Genomic DNA, 7301 nt, shown 5'->3' with positions numbered 1-7301 from the left:
ATGACAGACTGGTACAGAGGGAAGAGGACCCTGCCCTTGCGGGCTTACATTCTACCGGGTGGTGGGAAAGGAGACAGTAGGTTCGGGGGTCGCGGTAGCTCCGATGGTGTTGAGGTGGTCGTATGGTCATTACAGGTTGTAAGCTTCTTTGAAGATATGGGTTTTCAGCTATATGGAGGAGAAAGTTATGGATGGCTTTGTAGGTCAGTGTTAATAGTTTAAACTAGATACACTGGGAAATTGGGAGCCAGTTAAGAGATTTGCAAAGAGGGGAAGCAGGAGTGTAGCGAGGAGAGAGATTAATTAGTTGGGCAGCAGAGTTAAGGACGGACTGGAGGGGTGCGAGAGTGTTAGGACGTAGGTCACAGAGGAGGATGTTGCAGTAGTCGAGGCGGGAGATGATTAGGGCATGCACAAGCATTTTGGTAGACTGATTGTTGAGGAAAGGACGGATTTTGGAAATATTTTTGAGCTGGAGGTGACAGGAGGTGACGAGAGCTTGGATGTGCGGTTTAAAGGACAGGGCAGAGTCAAGGGTTACTCCGAGGCAGCGGATTACCGGGGAAAGTGTCTCTGAAAACCAACAAAGAAATCATCATCAAACCTGCTGACAAGGGTGGTGCAATAGTCATGATGAACACATCAGACTATATGAGGGAAGCAAACAGACAACTTATGGACACACGCTACTACAAAAAATTGGAGTCGGATCCTACACAGGATTATTACAAGGAACTAAACAAGTTGATATCTTGTCTGCCTGACGTATCCATAAGAGCCAATGACCTGATACCAGAAAGTCCAAGAACAGGGACATTCTACATGCTTCCCAAAATCCACAAATCTGGAAACCCAGGAAGACCAATTATCTCATGTGTGGGCACCCTTACTGAGCAGGTATCTGGATGGGTAGAGGGTATTCTTAAACCCCTGGTAAAAGATACACCCAGCTTCATTCAAGACACAACTGACCTATTGAATAAACTATCAGCAATAGGTCCTCTACCAGAAGGAACCATCCTGGCCACCATGGATGTGGAATCTTTGTACTCCAATATCCCACACCAGGATGGATTAAATGCCTGCAAATTCTTCCTGGAAAACACAGGGACTGATGCAAATTCTGTGGTGAAACTTATAAAATTCATCCTCACCCACAATTACTTTGAGTTTGACAAGAAGATCTATCTACAGGAGACTGACACAGCAATGGGAAGTAAAATGGCCCCACAGTATGCAAATCTTTTCATGGCCAAGCTTGAAAGCGACTTTTTGTCCTCATGTCCCATCAGGCCTCTGGCGTACTACCGCTACATTGATGACATTTTAATCATCTGGACGGAGTCTGAGCCACAGCTAAAGTCGTTCCATGAACAGTTTAATCAATTTCATCCAACTATCAACTTGACACTCAACTACTCCTGCACTGAAATTAACTTTTTGGATACCATCATTAAGCTGCAGAACAATAAAATAGAGACATCCTTGTATCAGAAGCCAATCGACCGTCCAACATACCTTAAATGGGACAGTTTCCATCCAAAACACATAAAAAACTCTATTGTCTACAGCCAAGCCATCAGATACAATCGTATATGTTCCAACCCAATGGATAGAGATGAACACCTGGGTCGCCTCAGAAAGACCTTTTTGAATCAGGGCTACCATCCAAGAACAATTGAAAATCAGATCACAAGAGCCACCAGAATATCAAGGAATCACCTGTTACATTACAAAACTAAAGAAGAAAATAACCGGGCACCTCTAGTAGTTACCTACAATCCAAATCTGGAGGCGCTAAGGGGAGCTGCACGGAAATTACAACCTTTACTGCAAAAAGATGCCCGATTACAGTCCATTTTTCCAGACCCCCCACTACTGTGTTTTAGGCAGCCCCCAAATCTAAGAAGCATCAATGTCAAGAGCTCCCTGTCCTCTCCAACAGCTGCAGGTACCTTTCCCTGCAATCAGAAGAAATGTAAAACCTGTCCATTTATAATGACCACGGACAAGATAAAGATCCCCAATTCACATCAGGACTACAAGATACCAGGTACTTTCAGCTGCATCACTTCTAATGTGGTGCACCTAATTATTTGTACTAAATGTCCAACTGGGGGTCTGTATGTGGGGGAGACAGGGCAGAAACTGAGAACAAGAATGAATTCTCACCGCCATACAATAAGAGAAAAACGAATGGATCTACCTGTGGCAATACATTTCTGTCTCCCCGATCATAGCATTATGGACATGAAATTACTTGTATTAAAAGGTAACTTCAAATCGCAGAAAGACAGGAGAGTCTGGGAATATAAACTGATGACGACCTTTGACACTCTAACTGCAGGAATGAATGTGTCACATGGATTTATGTCTTTTTACATTAACTAAGGAACTTGCCCATCAGACCATGTGGGGTCATCACAACAGAGACCCTAATCACAGGACAATAAAACAATCGTTATCTAAGAATTGGCCCAATATTTATGGACGTAACTGTTTATCACCCATGGTAATTCTGCTTCATGTCACCTGGCTTATCCATGGTTTTTTCCCCCTTTTTTTTTTATACTATGTTGTGCATAAATATGTGATTCTTCAGAATTTGTTTTAATCTTTGCCTGATGAAGAGACGTATGTAGTCTCGAAAGCCTGCAATTTGTTACCATCTTTTCAGTTAGCCATTAAAAGGTATCAACCACTGAGGACTCTCAATTCTAAATATTTTTCTATCTACTGGCTAACACGGTACCAAGATATATTTGTTTCCGGGGAAAGTGTGAATTCATTTATTGTGATAGATCAGGTAGGGAAGATATGCGAGCTGGAGGAAAGATAATTAGTTCCGTTTTGTCCACATTGAGTTTGTGGAAGCGAGAGGAGAAGAAGGAGGATATGGCTGATAGACACTCTGGGATTCTGGACAGCAGAGAGGTGACATCTGCGCCAAAGAGGTAGATCTGAGTGTCATCAGCATATAGATGGTACTGGAAGCCATAGGATATTATGAGTTGTCCCAGGCCAAGGGTATAGATTGAGAACATAAGAGGTCCTAGGACAGAGCCTTGAGGGACACCAACAGAGAGGGGGTGAGATGAAGAGGTAGTATGGGAGTAGGAAACACTAAATGTGCGGTTGGTAACGTATGAGGAGATCCAAGATAGGGCAAGGTCTTTGACATGCTGCCGATCACCCAATGAACGAGTAAAATGCTCATCCATTAGAAGACATGATTTTTAAGCAGGGTTAAAAATCCTCGTTCTTGGCAGTGCATTGTCCTGTATACATTACTTAGGCTGCCGAGAACAATTGCCGTCCCTGCTTACAGAGCAATCTACTTATTAATTCCCGATTGTTCATTGCGTATCATCTAGCACAGTCTTCCTGTGTAAATGGTCAATTAGTGCAATCGTTTAGTGCCACCGGTCGGTTTTTCTAAATAGACCCTAAAAGTGATGATTAATACCTGTTTAGGAGAAGGTAAATGGCATCAAAAGTTCCCAAAAAGTTTTTATTTTGAAAAAGAGTATAAATAAGTACCGTATAAAATATATTTTGATCTTTATTTAGGAAATATTAAAAAAAACATATAGAATGTACAAATGTAATATCAGAGGCTGCAATGCCGTGGAACTTATTTTGCCCCTTTTGAAAACCTATTATAAGTCACCAGCCAGGGCTTCGGGTACTCGGTACTGGGTCCGGTGGCAGTTAAAGGGGTGGTCACGGTGGTAGCGACCCGGCCCGTGGCCCTGGGCACTCAAGTGAAATGGGAAAGTCTTAAAAGGAATTATAGTAATAGTTTGTGTTCATGACGCCAGCTGTGGTTCTCGGTCAGAGGGGACAGACGCTGCTTAAAGGGGTCCTCTGGGGCGATGTTACTGCAGCAAAGATGTTGACGCTTCCCACAGGTGAAGCGGGGTCCCCAGGGTTCCTGGTGTGTTTGACAGGGATGGTGAATGCCGGCAAATAAATGGAGGACATAGGGTTGCAGTCTTTACCTGGTTTACTGATGTTGTAGTCAGCCTCAGTCCAGGGTACCGGCGGCAGGTGTTGATGGAGTCCAGGCAGCCTGAAGACAAGAGGAAATCCCTTTGCCAGGTCAGTTTGGGAGCCTTCCTCTTGGTGCTAGTTTCTAGTCCCTTGCTGCCTGTGGTGTCCTAACAAGGTTCTCTTGCTCTCCTGTCCTGGGGCAGTACGTGCACGGTAGGCAACTTGAGCCGTTTCTCTGGGGTCTCTTTACATGGTGACTCCGGGCTCTGGAATGCTGCTGTACCTCAGGTTTTGTGTGGGCAGGTTAATTTCAGCTTCCTGCCCTCTGGTTCTGCTGTGGGACTTGCAGTTCCACACAGCCTCGGGCTCCCGGTGCCCGGATTCTGCGCTCTAGCTAGAGGGGCCAGTCGCAGCCCTCCTTTAGCTCTTAGGTTCCTCTGTGCTCCCTCACTCTCTGCTTGTCTGCACCAGACTAACTAACTCCTCCTCCAGACCAGGATGTATATTGAGGGAAGCTCCCCTAAAACTGGGTTTAGAGCTCCCTCTTCTGACCAGGCTTCGGAAAGTGTTGCATATACAGCTTACCTGCCAAAGGGATCCCTCCTGTCTTCAGGCATGGCATTACCCTCCCCGAGAGGAAGGCAGCACCACTGTGGTACCCGAACTCCTGGAGTGCCACAATTACAAGTCCATTATACTGAAATACATGTAGACTGAACATTAATCTAAGTGCATGTAGTGTAAAGTGCTGCTTAATAGCGTGCATGTACAGTACAATATAATATAGTAGGACTTACATGATAGAACAGGGTATAGTAGAGGTGCTCCCGCTGCCCCAAAGCTTGTTTCATGTGGTCACTTCCACAGGAGGCGCCTTATCACACAATTACAAAATGGAGTTGGGGAGCGGAATTCCTGCGGGACAACGGCCGTTTTGCATCTAACTGATGCTTCAACGGGCCCAGGTACTGCAGATACCAGGGAGGGGAGACTCTTAAAAAGAGAACATACCTCCTGTATCATGTCATATCAAAAGGTTAAAACAACACAATTGAATACAAAAAAAGCCAAATAGTGAGACTCATTATAAAAGTCATGTCTACCTTATCATTAAAACCAACTGGACCTTGGGCTTTCGGCTGTATTATCCATTTCGCTTCCCTGCACAGAAACAACTTATATAAATTGTCTCCTCGGTCTGGTAATGTTACCCTCTCTGAATCATGAAATTCCTGCATAGGTTCCAGGGCCGGACTAGGACTAAAATTCAGCCCTGGCATTTGAAATTACACAGGCCCACTTGTCACATGGTGACTGTATAATATCTTTGTACACTTGTAGGTTACAAGAAGTGAGGGGAGTGTAACACGACTATATAACATATAATTACACCTGTATCCAGCATTAGAGCTCAGTCCTATTTATTGCTTTTAGTTGCAGTATCCAAGAAAAGCCGCTACTTTACCCACATAACTGGATGTCGTACATAATGAAGGGATGAGACGACCAAAGGCTATGGAACCTCATTCTGATGCTCCATAAACTTTGCCTACAGCCACTTTTGGTTCCGCTGCGCAGCATGAGACCTGGTGACTCTGAAAAGCGGTGACATCAGTAATGTCACCGCTCTTCAGATATTCCGGGTCTTGCGCTGAGCTCGGCGACTGTGAAGAGCGGTACTGTTACTACCGTCACCGCTCTTCAGAGCCGCTGGGTCTCACCAGGTCTGGGCTAGTAGTGGGGATGTCTGATAGACATCTCTCCATTACTTACAACAGGGATTGATAGCAGCTGACATTACGCAGCTGACATCAACCCTAAAAATCATTACACATACCAGAATTAAATGCTTTGGCAGCTGGGAAAAGCAGTAGAGATAGCGCTATTCCCAGGCGCCGGGTGCTAACTACAACTGACATCATCCTTGCCTGGTCTCCCTACGAAGCATTTCTGCTGTATTTACATGCGCTGATCTCAGGCTGCTAAACGAGTGTGATCGAAAATACTGAAGTCGATTGCTTGTTTCCCGGCCTCTTTACACCAACTGAGAAAGAATGATGGGGACAGAACAATCACAATTAGATCAATCTGTCCCCATACAGTATCATGTTATCAGCAGCACATCTACAGTTTACACCGGCGATGTGCTGCTGAGAATAGGCAGCATTTTGCTTGTTTAGTATAATACAGTTCTCCATATATTATAATGTGCACGTCAGTCCTCCATATAGTATAATACACTCCTCAGTCCTCCATATAGTATAATACACTCCCCAGTCCTCCATATAGTATAATACACTCCTCAGTCCTCCATATAGTATAATACACTCCTCATAGTCCTCCATATAGTATAATACACTCCTCAGTCCTCCTTATAGTATAATACACTCCTCAGTCCTCCATATAGTATAATACACTCCTCATAGTCCTCCATATATTAAAATACAGTGCTCAGTCCTACATATAGTATAATACACTCCTCAGTCCTCCATATAGTATAATACACTCCTCATAGTCCTCCATATATTAAAATACACTGCTCAGTCCTACATATAGTATAATACACTCCTCAGTCCTCCATATAGTATAATGCACTGCAACAGTCCTCCAAATAGTATAATACACTCCTCATAGTGCTCCATATAGTATAATGCACAGCCATTGTCATCCATGTAGTACAATTCACTTCCCATAGTATAATGCACCCCATAGTTCTTCATATAGTATAATGTATTCCCCATAGTCCTTGATACAGTATAATGCAGCCCACATATAGTATAATGTTGCCACTCCAGAGTATAATGCAGCCACCCCACAGAATATATTGTAGCCCCCTCATATAGTATAATGCAGCCCCTGCATAAATATGGTAGCTGTTGTGAATTCCGTCTGGGCTCCCTCTGGTGGCCTTTAGCGATACTGCGGGTCTGGAGCTGGGCTCAGCTGCCTCATTTCCTGCTATGCTGGTTCCTATTTAACTCCACCTGGACCTTTACTTGTTGCCTGCTGTCGTTGTAATCAGTACTGGTTCTGATCTCTCTGGACTCCTTGTGACCTGTCTCCATCTGGAGAAGCTAAGTCTTGCTAGTTCATGTTTGCTAATTTTTCTCTTGAAAATGTTTCTCAATATATGATGAGTTCAGTCCAGCTTGCTTATACGTGAATTTTTGCTTGCTGGAAGTTCTGGGGTGCAGAGTGCGCCCCTCACATCGTGAGTCGGTGTGGGGGTTCTTGTATTTTCTGCGTGGATAGTTTTTGATAGTTTTTGTACTGACCGCACAGATCCCTTGCTATCTTCAGTCTATTTA

This window comes from Ranitomeya variabilis, chromosome 2 (assembly GCF_051348905.1).
Source record: "Ranitomeya variabilis isolate aRanVar5 chromosome 2, aRanVar5.hap1, whole genome shotgun sequence".
Classification (NCBI taxonomy): Eukaryota; Metazoa; Chordata; class Amphibia; order Anura; family Dendrobatidae; genus Ranitomeya; species Ranitomeya variabilis.
Note: the sequence above shows the minus strand (reverse complement) of the source record.